A 16,399-nucleotide genomic window follows, 5' to 3' on the forward strand; every position below is an offset into this window, starting at 1 on the left:
CAGGATGGTGGAGTTGCGGAAAGATTCTAAAGAAAGCTGGAAAGAGGGAGATTTATGTCAGACACTGGTGGGGTCCGTGGTCCTTTTCGCGGGATCTGCGGAGCTGGTAGGAGGGAAGATGGCTGAGGATGCCGTGGGAAGGAGAGTCCTCATTGCACATGGTGACATACAAGATAGCCAAGGGAAGGAGTGCCTTGCATCTTCTTTGCTAGAGGCATATATCCAACCCATCACCTCTGGAGTAAGGTCAAGGAGATTGGAGTCGGTTAAAAATTTGGCACAACATCATGGGTTGCAGAGCCTGTACTGTACTGTAGTGTTCTTTGTTCTACGTTCTGTGTTATGTTACTACCATCAGGGAGGAAGTTCAAGAGCCTAAAGACCCACACTCAACATTTTAGGAACAGTTTCCTCCCCTCCACTGTCAGATTGCTGAAACATCCATGAACCCATGATCACTACCTCACGATTCTTTTTCTCACTATTTATTTATTTTTAATTTCTTAATTAAAACTTATATAATTTTTATGACTTGCACTGTACTGCTGTCACAAAACAACAAATTTCACGATGTATCTCAGCAGAAGTGAACCTGATTCTTATTCTGAAGACAAAGCCCAAACATTCCCTGTACACACTGGGGGAGGAAGTCCACCAGACATAGAACAAGGCAGCAGTAGGAACATGTATCACAGAAACCATAACACTTGTCGGCATACCACTCTCTCTTGCAAAACAGAGTGCTGTACAGCTAGATATAGGCATTCTTAATCAGTGGAGGAAAAGTGCAACTGTAAATCCTTGAGAATTATGAGAAGAACTATGTTCACTAGAGACAACCATCTACCACCACTCTCTGGCTTCTTCCACAAAGCCAATGTCTAATCCAATTTACTACCACAGCTTGAATGCTGAGTGACTGAGCCTTCTTGACCAACCTCCCATGTGGGACCTTCCTTGCTGAAGTCCATGTAGGCAACATCCACTGCCTTGCCCTCATCAACTTTCCTGGTAACTTCCTCAAAAAACTGCACAAGATTGATTAGACACAACTTACCACCCACAAAGCCATGTTGACTATCTCGCCAAATAATAATATATCCAGTCCTTTAGAATATCTTCCAATAACTTTTTCACTGCTGATGTCAGGCTCACCGGCCTATAATTTCATGACTTATTCTCAGAGCCTTTCTTAAACAATGGAACAATATTAACTATCCTCCAGTCCTCCGGCACCTCACCTGTAGCTAACGACATTTTCAATTTCTCTGCTAGGGCCCTTGCAATTTCTGCACTAGCTTCCCACAGGATCCCAAGGGTACTCCTTGTCAGGCCCTTGGATTTATTGACCATAATTAAGAAAACTTTCCCGAGCACATTTGACAAACTCTTTCCCATCTACTCCTTTTTACAGTACGGGAGTCCCATCCAATACGTCAAGAGTTAAAATCACCTACTATCACAACTTCATGTTTCTTGCAATAGTTTGTGACATCTCTACAAATTTGCTCCTCTAAATCCCAGGGACTGTTGAGTCGTCTATGATATAATCCCATTAATGTGATTATACCTTTCTTATTCTTCAGTTCCACCATAAAGCCTCAATAGCTGAGCTCTCCAGTCTGTCTTGTCTGAGCACTGCCGTGACATTTTCCCTGACGAGTAATCCTTCCCGCTCTGTCACATCTAAAACAACAGAACCCCTGAACAATGATCTGCCTGCCCTGCAATCAAATCTCATTGATGGCTACAATGTCATAATTCCTCATGCTGATCCATGCCCTAGGCTCATCCGCCTTTCCCACAATACTCACAGACTTATTTATCTTCAGACCTTTCTACTTCCAAACACCTTTTCCTTAGTGATAGTGACTACATTCACTTCTCCCCACCACCAACACTTTCTAATTTCTGGCATAATGCTAGTGTCTTCCAGGGTGAAGACTGATGCAAAATACTATGAAGTTTGCCCCCATTGCCACCTCTCAGTGTCATTTTCCAGCGACCCACTCTCGTCTCTCTTTTGATCGTTATATATCTGAAAAAACATTTGGCATTCTGATATATATTATTGGCTAGCTTATTTTCGTATTTCATCTTTTCTCTCCTCATTGTTTTTAGTTGCCTTTTGTTGGTTTTTAAAAGCTTCCCAATCCTCTAATGTCGCACTATTTTTTGAGATAAAACATTTCCTTCTAGAGATGCTGTCTGACCTACTGTGTTTCTCCTCCAGTATTTTGTGTGTGCTGTTCACTGTACAATATGTTGATACATTGGACCTCATCTAAGAAGTGATCCAGTGTGGCCATTCTCAAGATTAATAAATACTCATGTTTGGTGACATTCCCACAAATAATTTTGTAAATTTCTTTTTGGGAGTGATGAAGGTGGAGCTCATAATGCTGTTTTGCATTATGAGCACTGCGCTGCAGGCTGTAATGTCTAAATCAGGGGTTCCCAGCCTTTTGTTATGCCATGGACCAATACCATTAAGCAAGGGTTAATGGTACTGCCCGAGGTTAGAAACCCTTGGTCTAAATGGTACAGTAATACGACTAGTTAGAACCTGACCCTATCACTGCCAGTTTATTTAGTGCAGATACAACCATCATACAAAAAGAATCCTAACTCCAGTAATGCATCCCAATTGCAGTCAGTCAGACACAAAGAAAATAAAACAAAATAAACAAGCACTTTACTCTTCAAGAGAACTTAATCTACATCGAATTTTAATGGTTGCCACATTATATTGAAATCCTTGAAATATAAAGGTATTAACATATAGTAGCTAATAATAGGAGGGAAACGATTTATAATAACTTCCCGCACAACTCTCATTAAATGACTGAACAGGAAAAAGCAAGTACAGCATGAACTTTCTGAGATGAAATGCTGTATTCCATATATTTAGTAATCCGCTGACTAACAATGTTCAAAGGAATTTATGAATACATGAATCAAGGCTACCATTTTAAATAGCTATGGGCCACAAGCCTTCTGAGATTGGTTCCTTGGGATTATGTAAAATTCAACCTTTAGCAGATGGAAAGGCAATAAAGAGATGTTAAACTGTTCCCCCCTTTTCCTCTTGCTCACAGACAAAGCACCTTCAATTTTGTGCTGCCTTAAAGCTCAGAGATGAGCTTTGGTATATAAACAACTTTGAGAAGGCCAATTTATCAGCAGAACTGACAATAAAGGAACAAAAAGACCTCACTCTGGAGCAGTCCAACTGAGCAGCAGAAGAACACACCAGATCAATTGTAGGAAAAGGATTTCAATGGAATCAGCTGCAAACCACTCCTCTGTGAAGGTGATGGTTGCCAAGTAACTCATATAATCAAATCTGTTGAAGGCAAACATCAAATATGTTGATATGCAAGCACATCTGGCAAAAATGTAAACACATGAGACTCTGGAGATGCTGGAAATCCACAACAACGCACACAAAATCTTGAAGGAACTCAGCAGGTCAGGCAGCTTCTTCCCCCTTCCTTTCCAGTCCTGATGAAGGGTCTCGGGTGGAAATATCAACTGTTTAATCATTTCCATAGAAGCTGCCTGGATTGCTGAGTTGCTCCAGCGTTTTGTGTGTGTGTTGCTCTGGTAAAGGTATTTTCCATTGATAGGGACTACCATAGAGGTTACTGTGAAGGTCCAAATAAATGTTTAATAATTAACATTAGCCGAATGCAGATTGACTGACTGCCCTGTTGTATACCAAGTACTTACTACAGATGCAATAAAAATGAAATAATGAACATTTGAAAAATTAAACTCAGCATCAAAATGGAATAAAGAATGCAAATCTTTGATCCTTTTGGTGGCGTCCTGGCGGAGACGAGATACAATGGGTATAGTTGGTGGCAACGTTAGTGCAGAGAGCAGAACAATGGAAGTAGTAAGCAGCAATACACGGTTTACCATGCCATCTGGTCTGCCATCTATCGGTTAATGAGAAAAGTTAGAAAGGACAAACAAAGGGGAATGTAAACGTTGAGAAATGCAGGTCAGAGTTGTTGCCTAAACCAGATATCGAAAGAAAAATGTCAGAAGCCAATCTCAGCGATGTCTGTAAAAAAAGGTAACAATGGAATCAGTAGACCTATCCCCCTCTCTCTTCGCTACTGCCATTGGATGTGAGGTGCAGGATCCTTGGGTTCCACACCGCCAGGGCAGAGAGCGGTTATTGCTTGGCAGGCAACAGTACTGAACTCACTCCACAGCCTGTAGACTCACTTTGAGGGACTCTGCAGCTCAGGTTCTGAGTATTTTTTATTTTTTTTTAACAATTTGCAAAATTTGTACTCTTTTGCGCATTAGATGTTTGTCGGTTTTGATCGTGTCTGGTTTTTCATCGCTTCTATTGTGTTTCTTTGGTTTTCTGGGTGCCTGCAAGAAGACAAATCTCAAGGTTGTATATGACATACATTCCTTGATAATTAATTTGAACCTTGAACTTTGAACACTTGGATATACTTATAGTATAACTGACCAGTCCAGATACAATCAGAAAACATGAATTATCTAAACTTGTTCAATTCACTATTAAATCTGGAAGGTTACAATCTGCCTAGATGAAGAATAAGACACAATTCTTCAAGATTACACTGGATGCCATTGGATCAGTGCATTGGGCTACAGAGAGGCATGTCAGAGAGTGAGTGGGATGGAATATGAAACTGACAGGCTCAGACTCACCTCCGTAACCTGTGAAGTTACTCCGTAAGGCACTCACCCAATCTGTGTTGGAATTAGGTTAAGCAGATCACTGCATCATCTGAAAGAATTTATGGCATCCCCATACAATGTGGAAGTATGAGTTAAAAGCAAGTCATTCCATCTCCTGTGGTGCCTGAGGAAAGATTGGAGAGTAGGAAATAATTGATGGAGATCTAAAAGAGGACTAGTTAATATCAAAGGGAATAGACCTTTCAGAAGTTTGAATGAAAGAAAGATAAGGCCTATTTTTGAGTATTGAGTGCAGTTTTGGTCACCTAACTGCAGGAAGGGTATCAAAATGGTTGAAAGAGTATAGAAAAAATTTACCAGGGGGTGGCCAGATCTGAGTTATAAGGAAAGGTTGAATGGGTTAGGATGTTATTCCCTGAAGCACAGAAGAATGAAGGGATATCTGATAGAGGTACACAAAATTATGGGATACCTTGTCAAAAGCCTTCTGAATGTCCAAGTAAATGATATTAACCACTCTATTATCATAAATTTTAGTTGCCTCTTCATAGAAATCCAGCATATTAGTAAAACATGATTTCCCTTTTCTGAACCCATGCTGGCTTTCTGCTAACATGCCTGTTCTTATATACTGGATCCAATGTTGTTTGTCATATATATTAATGATCTGGATGATGGGGTGGTAAATTGGATTAGTAAATATGCAGATAATACTAAGATAGGTGACGTTGTGGATAATGAAGTAGACTTTCAAGGCTTGCAGAGAGATTTAGGCCAGTTAGAAGAGTGGGCTGAAAGATGGCAGATGGAGTTTAATGCTGAAAAATGTGAGGTGCTACATTTTGGTAGGACTAATCAAAATAGGACATACATGGTAAATGGTAGGGCATTGAAGAATGCTGAAGAACAGAGGGATCTAGGAATAATGGTGCATAGTTCCCTGAAGGTGGAATCTCATGTGGATAGGGTGGTGAAGAGAGCTTTTGGTAAGCTGGCCTTTATAAATCAGAGCATTGAGTATAGGAGTTGGGATGTAATGTTGAAATTGTATAAGGCATTGGTAAGGCCAAATTTGGAGTATTGTGTACAGTTCAGGTCACCAAATTATAGGAAAGATGTCAATAAAATTGAGAGAGGAGGTTTACTAAAATGTTGCCTGGGTTTCATCTCCTAAGTTACAGAGAAAGGTTGAACAAGTTAGGTCTTTATTCTTTGGAGTGTAGAAGGTTGAGAGGGGACTTGATAGAGGTGTTTAAAATTATGAGGGGGATTGATAGAGTTGACTTGGATAAGCTTTTTCCATTGAGGGTGGGGGAGATCCAAACAAAAGGACATGAGTTGAGAGTTAAAAGGCAAAAGTTTAGGGGTAACATGAGGGGGAACTTCTTTATTCGGAGAGTGGTGGCTATGTGAAACGAGCTTCCAGCAGAAGTGGTTGAGGCAGGTTCGATGTTGTCGTTTAAAGTTAAATTGGATAGATGTATGCACAGGAAGGGAATGGAGGGTAATGGACCAAGTGCAGGTCGGTGGGACTAGGTGAGAGTAGGAGTTCAGCAGGGACTAGAAGGGCCAAGATAGCCTGTTTCTGTGCTGTAATTGTTATATGGTTATATGGTTTGTTATATAGTTATCAGCTGCTGTTCCATCTCATTCTTTATTATAGTTTGCATTACCTTACTTACAATACACGTTAAGCTTACTGGTCGATTGTTACCTGGGTCAACGTGGTCACCCTTATTATGTACCGGCACAACATTAACCCATTTGCAGTCAACAATCTTAACTGACTTTTGAAAAATAAATGTTGGAGGTTTGTATATATAATCACAGACCTCCTTAAGTACCCTTGGATATATGAGAGGCATAGATAGAATAGACAAAGAGTATCTGTTTCCCAGGGTTGAAATGTCTAATACCTGTGGGCATGCATTGGAGGTAGAGTCAAAGGGGATGTGAGGGGTAAGTTTTTTACTTGGAGAGTTGTGGATGCCTGGAATGTGCTGTCTGGTATGGTGGTAGAAACAAGTAATACATTAGAGGCTTTTAAGAGATTTGGATACGCACATGGAACATGGTGTAGGTAGGAGGGATTAGTGTTTGGCTGTTTATGATTTGCTTTTTATCTGGCTCAGCACAACATTGTAGGCTGAATGGCCTGTTCCTGTGTTATACCGTTCTGTGTTCTAATAAATTTACTTTGAACTTTGAACATTGGGAACATGAGGGGGAATGTGTTCACTCAGAGGGTATTGTGGGCGTGGAACAAGCTGAGAATGGAAGTGGTAGATTCAAGTTTGATTTCAACATTTAAGAGAAGTTTGGAGAGGTACATGGATGTGAGGAGAATGGAGAGCTATGATCTGCGTGCAGATAGATGGATTTAGGTAGAATAATATGTGGTATGGACTGGATGGGGCAAGGGGACTGCACTGTGGTGCTCTACGATTCAATCTGTCTGCTCATGAAATCCTATTGGAAATAAACAAAGTGATGAAGGTTGATTCAGTGAATGCATGGCTAATGAGGTAGAAGGTGAGGAACTGGGAACTATGTACTTGGTTTTAACAGGAGGATTTGAGCAGAGTACAGAGGTATGGGAATTAGATAAAACATAGCCAAGAACTCTTCCAATTATGACTGATCGAGCATTAAGGTGAAGGAGAAAGAAGGCAGCTTTGAGACAACTGTGTGGAAATCCCTTCATCAGAGCAGGTACAAAAAAGATGGTGTAAATAAGAGAACTGATTAGAGTCTTCCAGATGGCAAGGTGAGCAAAGATTTAGTCAGGGTTACTTTGGCAGATTTATGAGTTCATTACTGATTAATTCATTCTTCAAACTTCTCAATGAAAAAATGTTACTTATCCATGTGAAAGATTTAAAAAAAATTACTGTTTGCTTTTTAATATATTTCTATTGAATAGATTTTTTATTTTATATAATTTGAGTTGCATTCAAATCATTCTACATTTTTAATTAATGAATCCCAATGAAAAAGATACATTTTAGTTAGCTGGAGACACAAGAGAGATTGCAGATGCTGGAAATTTGCAGTAACACACACAAAATGCTGGATGAATTCAGCATGTCAGGGCAAATCTATCGATTGTTATGTGCCATGTCATATGACATAGGTAATCATGGTCTTTCCATGACCATGACTGTTCTTGGCAAATTTTTCTCCAGAAGTGTTTTGCCATTGCCTTCTTCTGGGTAGTTTCTTGACAGGATGGGTGACCCCAGTTATTACCAATACTCTTCAGAGATTGGCGTCAGTGGTCACATAACCAAGACTTATGATATGCACCAGCTGCTCGTATGACCATCCAACACCTGCACCCATGGCTTCTTGGTGGGGAGGCTAAGCAGGTTCTACAACTTGTCCAAGCATGACCTGCAGGCTAGTGGAGGGAAGGAGCATCTTAAAAACTCCTTTGGTAGAGATGTATATCCACCCTACCACTCAGTACATCTATCGAGAGAAATAAACTATCAACATTATAGGCTTGAACCCTCCATCAGGACTGCAGTAACGGAGATCACAGGTGGCGGGGGAAGGTTCCAGTGAGAGAGGTCTCACAGAACTCCCATGGAAGAGAGGAGGAAAGCTTCTTCAGGGTAGGCGTCATGATCATGTACCGTCTAACATAACACTTTACACTGTCAGTGATCACCAGAGTCCAAGACCTGTATTGTCTGTAAGGAGTTCGTACGTTATCTCTGTGACCATGTGGCTTTCCTCCTCTTGCCCCAGTTCCCTCCTATGTTCCAAATATGGAACATGAGAACATAAGATATAGGAGCAGAATTAGGCCATTTGGCCCATCGAGTCTGCTCTGCCATTTCATCTTGGCTGATCCAATTTTCCACTCAGCGCCAATTCCTGCCTTCACCACCCCTCGTATTCCTTCATACCTGCGTACTCAAGAATCTATCAACCTCTGCCTTAGATATACCTAATGACTTGGGTTGTATATTGTTAGTAAGTCGTGGGCATGCTATGTTGGCTTCGGAAGGATGCTGACACTTGCGGTCAGCTCCCAGCGCATTCTAGCAAAAGCCGCATTTTGCTGTACATTTCAATGTTTTGAAGTGCATGTGAAAAATAAAGCTAATCTATACCTTAAAGAGACGTATATTTCCTTACACTGTAAACAACTCAGTAGTACAGCTGGATTGTGATAGGAATACTTTCTGGATGTCCAGATCAATTATTATTAACAGGTTGGATATGTCTCCGAGTTATACTTAGTGTCATTGTACATCAGCAAGAGAGTCTGTATATGCAATGAGAACTGATACAGAGATACCACCCTTCACAGCTAGATGAAGCTATTATTCAACAGATCCTGTCCAACCCTTCAAGTCATAATGAGAGCTTAAGTTTCTTTCTGCAGTGTAAATATCAGATTTATTTCATGTATTTGCCTCTTGTGTTTCAAGATGTACATTTATATCCGTTGAATTGGTATATTTGCTGACAATACCTGAATATGAAATCTACCAGACGATTGTAGGTATCATATTCGTAAGGCAAAAATGTTGAGATTAAATGACTCTGCCAACAGAGTGAGTAAGCGGAATGGCCCTTCTGGCACAACACTGTATTAAAATAGAATGCTCCTGCTTCACTGTTTGTATTTCTAAAAGCTGATAGATTTAGTTGTCTTGATGATGAGATCATGAAGGATGAAGAAATGTTATTTGGATTCTCCAGTAAATGTTTCGATTTTTACTTGTCTCTGAACATAACAAAGACTAGCTGAGAAAAGAAATGTGAATTCTAGCTTCACTTCTGAAACTCAGGCCTGGCCTGTTTCCGCAGGAGGTGCTGGCCAATTGGAGCCATAATAATGATTTCACATGGGCCCTTCCAGGCAATGTTTTTTTAATGATTTGGAAATGTACTCAGTAGACACTTTATTGGGTACACCTGTACATCCAAGTTAGCAGCACATTCGGATGCAGCGACCACTTTGTCTCTGGGTGTAATAGTTTATCCACGTCCTATATGTCTTTGTTAACTTATCTTCACAAGTTATCATGTGTTATGTGTACTGCTGTGGTTTACATCCTGATCTGAAGAAACGTTATCTTGTTTCTATGTACATTATATGGCCATATACATTATATGCATGTCAATAAAATTGACTTCACTTGATTTCACGTCCCATTCCCATTCTGATATGTCTATCCACGGCCTCCTCTACTGTCAAGGTGAAGCCACACTCAGGTTGGAGGAACAACACCTTATATTCCGTCTGGGTAGCCTCCAACCTGATGGCATGAACATTGACTTCTCTACTGCCCCACCTCTCCCTCGTACACCATCCGTTATTTATTTATGTATTTATATTTATTATTTATTATGAGAGAGATATATATATATATATTCTTTCTCATTCTCTCCTTTTTCTCTCTCTGTCCCTCTCACTATACCCTTTGCCCATCCTCTGGGCTTCCCCCCTCCCCTTTTCTTTCTCCCTGGGCCTCCTGTCCCATGATCCTCTCATATCCCCTTTTGCCAATCACCTGTCCAGCTCTTGGCTCCATCCCTCCCCCTCCTGTCTTCTCCTATCATTTCGGATCTCCCCCTCCCCCTCCCACTTTCAAATCTCTTCTAGCTCTTCTTTCAGTTAGTCCTGACGAAGGGTCTCAGCCTGAAACATCAACTGTACCTTTTCCTAGAGATGCTGCCTGGCCTGCTGCGTTCACCAGCAACTTTTATGTGTGTTGCTTGACTTCACTTGACCTGGCTTGTTAATGCAAATATCTAATCAGCCAATCATGTGGCAGCATCTCAATGCATAAAAGCATGCAGATGTGGTCAAGGGGTTCAGTTGTTGTTCAGAACAAACATCAGAATGGTGAAGAAATGTGATCTAAGTAACTTTAACTGTGGAATGATTATTAGTGCTATATGGGTGGTTTGAGTATCTCAGAAACTACTTATCTCCTGAGATTTTCACACATAACAGTCTCTAGAGTTTACACACAATGGTGCAAACAAAAATCCTGTGAGCTAAGTTTCGGTGGGCAAAAATGCCTTGTTATTGGGAGCAGTCAGAGGAATGGCCAGATTGGTTTGAGCTGACAGAAGGGTAACAGTTACGTAAGTAACCTCTCATAACAACAGCAGTTTGCAAAAGAGCATCTCTAAATGCACTGAACCTTGAAGTGGAAGGGCTATAGCAGCAGAACGCCAAGCCGGGTTCAACTCTTGTACCTAATAAAGTGGCCTCTGAGTGTATTATTAGGCACTCGAGCACAGGAGTAGTTAGAAGAGTCTGGGTATGTGGCCTGCTCCTGAAATCCCAGCAGCCAAAAACATGGGGCAGCACCGTAGTGTAGTGATTAGCACAAAGTTTTATATTACCAGCAACCCCAGTTCAAGTCCTGCTACTGACTGAAAGGAGTTTGTACATTCTCCTTGTGATTGTATTGGTTTCCTCCATGTACTGGTTGTCAGGTTAATTGGTCATATTAAATTGTCCCGATATTAGCCAGGGTTAAATCAGGGGTTGCTGGCCAGTGCAGCATGAAGGCCTTTTTATGGATACTTAATTGATTCCAAAGGAAATTACAGTGTCATAGTAGCATTACAAGTGTCCAGATATACAAATATTAGAAGAGAAGTAAGAAAGAATAAAAATAAGTTACCTTAAAAATGGAATGTACAAGATTTAAAAGTCAAAGAGTATAAGATCACTTCTCTGGCTATAGAGCTGATGGCTAAAGGTAAGAATGACCTCATATAGCGCTCTTTGGAGCAGTGCAGATATCTTAGTCTATTGCTAAAAATGCTTCTTTGTTCAACCAAGATGACACACAGGGGGTGAGAAACATTGTCCAGAGTTGCCAGGATTTTCTGTAGGGTCCTTTATTCTCCCACAGCCTGTGTCCAGTTTGACTCCTATAACAGAGCCAGCCTTCCTAATCAGTTTGTTGAGCCTATTGGCATCACTTATGTTGATGTCATTGCCCCAGAAACCAGCGTACAGAAGACCGTACTGGTGACAACAGGCAGGTAGAACATGTGAAGGAGAGGCCTGCATACTCCAAAGAATTTCAATCTCCTCAGGAAGTAGAGGCGACTCTGGCCCTTCCACACAGCCTCGAGTCTGTCCTCCAGGTGCACCCCCAGGTACTTGTAGGTCCTCATCATCAGTAGTAACAGAGAGCAGTTCAGGCTTAGCCTTCTTACAGTCCTCGTCTGCTCTGTATCACAACAAACAAACAAATAAATAAGAATCTACGGAGACACAGTAAGGTCTGGTCATCAACCTGAGCAGTGTGGTTATCCTTTTAAAATACTTCAGTTCTGTTAAGGTATTTTACCTCTGGAAGATCTTCAGCAGCCATGAACTTAGACGGAAGTTAACGTATTTGCACTGAATAGATTTTTAATTTTATAAAAGCAACACGCATAAAATGCTGGGGGAACTCTGCAGGCCAGGCGGCACCTATGGAAAAGAGTACAGTCGATTTTTTGGGCTGAGACCCTTCGTCAGGACTGGTGAAGGGTCTCAGCCCAAAATATCAATGGCTTACTCTTTTCCATAGATGCGGCTTGTCTACTGAGTTCCTCCAGCATTTTGTGGGTGTTGCTTGGATTTCCAGCATCTGCAGTTTTTCTCATCTTTAATTTTATATGATTTGAGAAACATTCAAATCATTCTACTTTTTTACTTACGGAATCCCAATGGCAAAGATTATTTTCATGAGCTGGAGACACAAGAGAGACTGCAGAAGCTGGAGGTCTGCAGTAACACACAAAATGCAAGTGGAACTCAGCAGGTTAGGCAGCTTCTATGGAGAGAAGTGAACAGTTGATGTTTCAGGTGAGACCCTTCATCAGGACTGGAGCAGCAGAGATCAAAGCCAACATTAACAGAGAGCAAGGGCAAGCAATTAGGAAGGCAATGCGCAAACTTAAAGCACACGGTATTGGGGGTAAGGTATTGGTGTGGGTGGAGAATTGGTTAGCAGACAGGAAGCAAAGAGTGGGAATAAACGGGACCTTTTCAGAATGGCAGGCGGTGACTAGTGGGGTACCGCAAGGCTCAGTGCTGGGACCCCAGTTGTTTACAATATATATTAATGACTTGGATGAGGGAATTAAATGCAGCATCTCCAAGTTTGCGGATGACACGAAGCTGGGTGGCAGTGTTAGCTGTGAGGAGGATGCTAAGAGGATGCAGGGTGACTTGGATAGATTGGGTGAGTGGGCAAACTCATGGCAGATGCAATTTAATGTGGATAAATGTGAAGTTATCCACTTTGGTGGCAAAAATAGGAAAACAGATTATTATCTGAATGGTGGCCGATTAGGAAAAGGGGAGGTGCAACGAGACCTGGGTGTCATTATACACCAGTCATTGAAAGTGGGCATGCAGGTACAGCAGGCGGTGAAAAAGGCGAATGGTATGCTGGCATTTATAGCGAGAGGATTCGAGTACAGGAGCAGGGAGGTACTACTGCAGTTGTACAAGGCCTTGGTGAGACCACACCTGGAGTATTGTGTGCAGTTTTGGTCCCCTAATCTGAGGAAAGACATCTTTGCCATAGAGGGAGTACAAAGAAGGTTCACCAGATTGATTCCTGGGATGGCAGGACTTTCATATGAAGAAAGACTGGATGAACTGGGCTTGTACTCGTTGGAATTTAGAAGATTGAGGGGGGATCTGATTGAAACGTATAAGATCCTAAAGGGATTGGACAGGCTAGATGCAGGAAGATTGTTCCCGATGTTGGGGAAGTCCAGAACGAGGGGTCACAGTTTGAGGATAGAGGGGAAGCCTTTTAGGACCGAGATTAGGAAAAACTTCTTCACACAGAGAGTGGTGAATCTGTGGAATTCTCTGCCACAGCAAACTGTTGAGGCCAGTTCATTGGCTATGTTTAAGAGGGAGTTAGATATGGCCCTTGTGGCTACAGGGGTCAGGGGGTATGGAGGGAAGGCTGGGGCAGGGTTCTGAGTTGGATGATCAGCCATGATCATAATAAATGGCGGTGCAGGCTCGAAGGGCCGAATGGCCTACTCCTGCACCTATTTTCTATGTTTCTATAATATATAAAACTTTGACAAAATTCTGTAGCTGTGTGGTGGAGAGTATACTGACTTGTTGCATCACAGCCTGGTTTAGAAATGCCAATGGGATTGAATAGAAAGTCCTACAAAAAATAGTGCATACGGCCCAGTCCATCGCGGGTAAAGCCCTTCCCACCATTGAGCACATCTACAAGGAGTGTTATCGCAAGAAAGCAGTATCTCTGTTTTATGGTTCTATGTCAATGACCTTTCATCCAAACTTAGAAACATCGAAACTTCTGAAACAGTCTGAAATGTTTCTTTCTCAATAGATGCTGGCTGACCTCAGGACAGAATGCAGTGTTTGACTAATTGTTATAATTTTAGATTTAGTGTTTTTAGTTGGTGGAATATCATTGACTGTTTTCTTCTCTGTAATATTGCTTAATGTCATATTTGTGAACAATATATTTGTGTTCGTAAACAAGTTCTAATCCAGTTGTCATTTTTAACAAATCTTTACCTGTGTACCTGTTTAGTATTTCCTGCTCAATTATAAAATACCACACATCCATCTGTCATTCGTTGCTTCAGTGATCCAAATCCACTTGAATGCAATAAATCTGCCTTCGGCACAACATCTGGCTGCATGGTTCAGTGTCAGCGACAAATTTTTACATATTACAATGGTGTTTTCCTGTGTGCATAACGTACAGGAAACTCTGCAGATTTCAACCAGTCATTAAATTCAGGTAAAGCTTTACTCCTTTTATCATCACCCTCCGCTTCCCATTGCCTGCATTGCTTTCAATGCAGTCTGCTAATTTGTTCTAACTTTGTGACCTACCAAAGTTTCTACTTGATTTAATTTCAGGTGATGATCAGAATAAGGTGAATGGACATTGTAGGCGGAGGGGATAAGATCTTTCAGATCCTCTCGATTCTATTTCATAGAGTCATAGAACTATAGAGCAGTATAACACAGAAAAATTACCTTCAGCCCATCTAGACCCTGCCAAACTATTATTCTGCCTTGTCCCACATTCTTGCATCTGGACCATGGCTACCCAAACCCCTTCCATCTATGTACTGTACCTATCCAAATTTATCTTAAATGTTGAAACTAAACCTGTATCCGCCACTTCCACTGGCAGCTTGTTCCACACTCTCATGACCCTCTGATTGAAGAAGTCGCCTCGATGTTCCTCTTAAACATTTCGCTTTTCAGCCTTAACCCGTGACCTCTACATCTAATCTCAAACAACCACAGTGGGAAAATCCTTCTTGCATTTACCCTATCTACATATAGCCCTCATAATTTTGTATACCTCTACCAAATTTCCTCTCATTCTCCTATGCTTCAAGGAATAAAATCCTAAATGTTCTTCAAACAGGAGGGGAGGAGAAGATGGCGGCGTGACGCAGCGCGTGCGGCCGCTCCGAAATGATATTGTGTTTGTTAAGTAGAGCCCGTGTACAATCCTGATTTGATGGAGACAGATGTGAGAAGCATGGAGGAACATCTGCAGAAACCTCTGAAATGCCTGCTTCGCTGCTGCTGCTACTGTGCGATCAAGAATCTCCGGAGGGGAAGGCCCCAAATCCTCGGCTTTGCCTATTGCCGGGGCCGGGGTTGGAGCGCTCGGCAGAGATGGTGCTCGGTGCTCGGCGTCGGAGGGCTGGTTGGAGGCTCGAAGTTTTCGGACAGACTCAAGAGTCAGCTGTGGTCGGGTGCTTCCAGGGTGCTGCATCAGCAAGTTTGTGGCGATGGAGGTTCAGGGCAGGAAGAGTTTTTTTTCTTCCTTCTACCGTCTGCGTGAGATGATGGGGCTTTCGAGAGACTTTTGAGACTTTTTTTACCATGCCCGTGGTCTGTTCTTTATCAAAGTACAGTATTGTTTTGCACTGTTGTAACTATATGTTATAATTATGTGGTTTTTGTCAGTTTTTCAGTCTTGATTTGTCTTGTGTTTCTGTGATATCATTCTGGAGGAACATTGTATCATTTCTTAATGCATGCATTACTAAATGACAATATAAGAGGACTGTGTGTGTCCTCATAATCTAATCTAAAAAAATTGAGCTCTGGTGAGCTGAAGTTGAAAATATGCAACCTTCAAAAATTCAGCAAATTCGGTCACTATCCAGAATAAAGTTATACCCATCCCTCGTTGCATGTTCCTTCACAGATCCTGCTTGAGACATGATCTACAGTTCACCGCTAGGATGCATAAAATGTGACACTTGTTTCTAATCACTGCTGAAATAAACAGTAATGAATAAAACACAGCCGGTAAAGATGGATTGGTGTAATTCAATTGAAGACAGCCAACAGAGATATAGATAAAGATACAGATTACATAGAGAAGAAATGCTTTAGGTCAACGCTCTTCTTTGCGATACATTGTAAATCTTACTTCTGTCCAACATATTATTTGTTTAATACCAATGACATCCTACCAGATGAAATTGAAGTGTCACATCATTTCAGTATGAATCCTAACATTTATCGTTTCTACACCCAGTCAAACTGGTTCTTGAAACATTTTTACAGGTTCTATTCTAACAGCTGTACCTATTGCTCATGCGTATCATACATAGCCATATAACAATTACAGCACGGAAACAGGCCATCTTGGCCCTCCTAGTCCGGGCCGATTCCTGTGACTTAATTCTG

Source organism: Mobula hypostoma, chromosome 1, assembly GCF_963921235.1.
Source record: "Mobula hypostoma chromosome 1, sMobHyp1.1, whole genome shotgun sequence".
NCBI lineage: Eukaryota > Metazoa > Chordata > Chondrichthyes > Myliobatiformes > Myliobatidae > Mobula > Mobula hypostoma.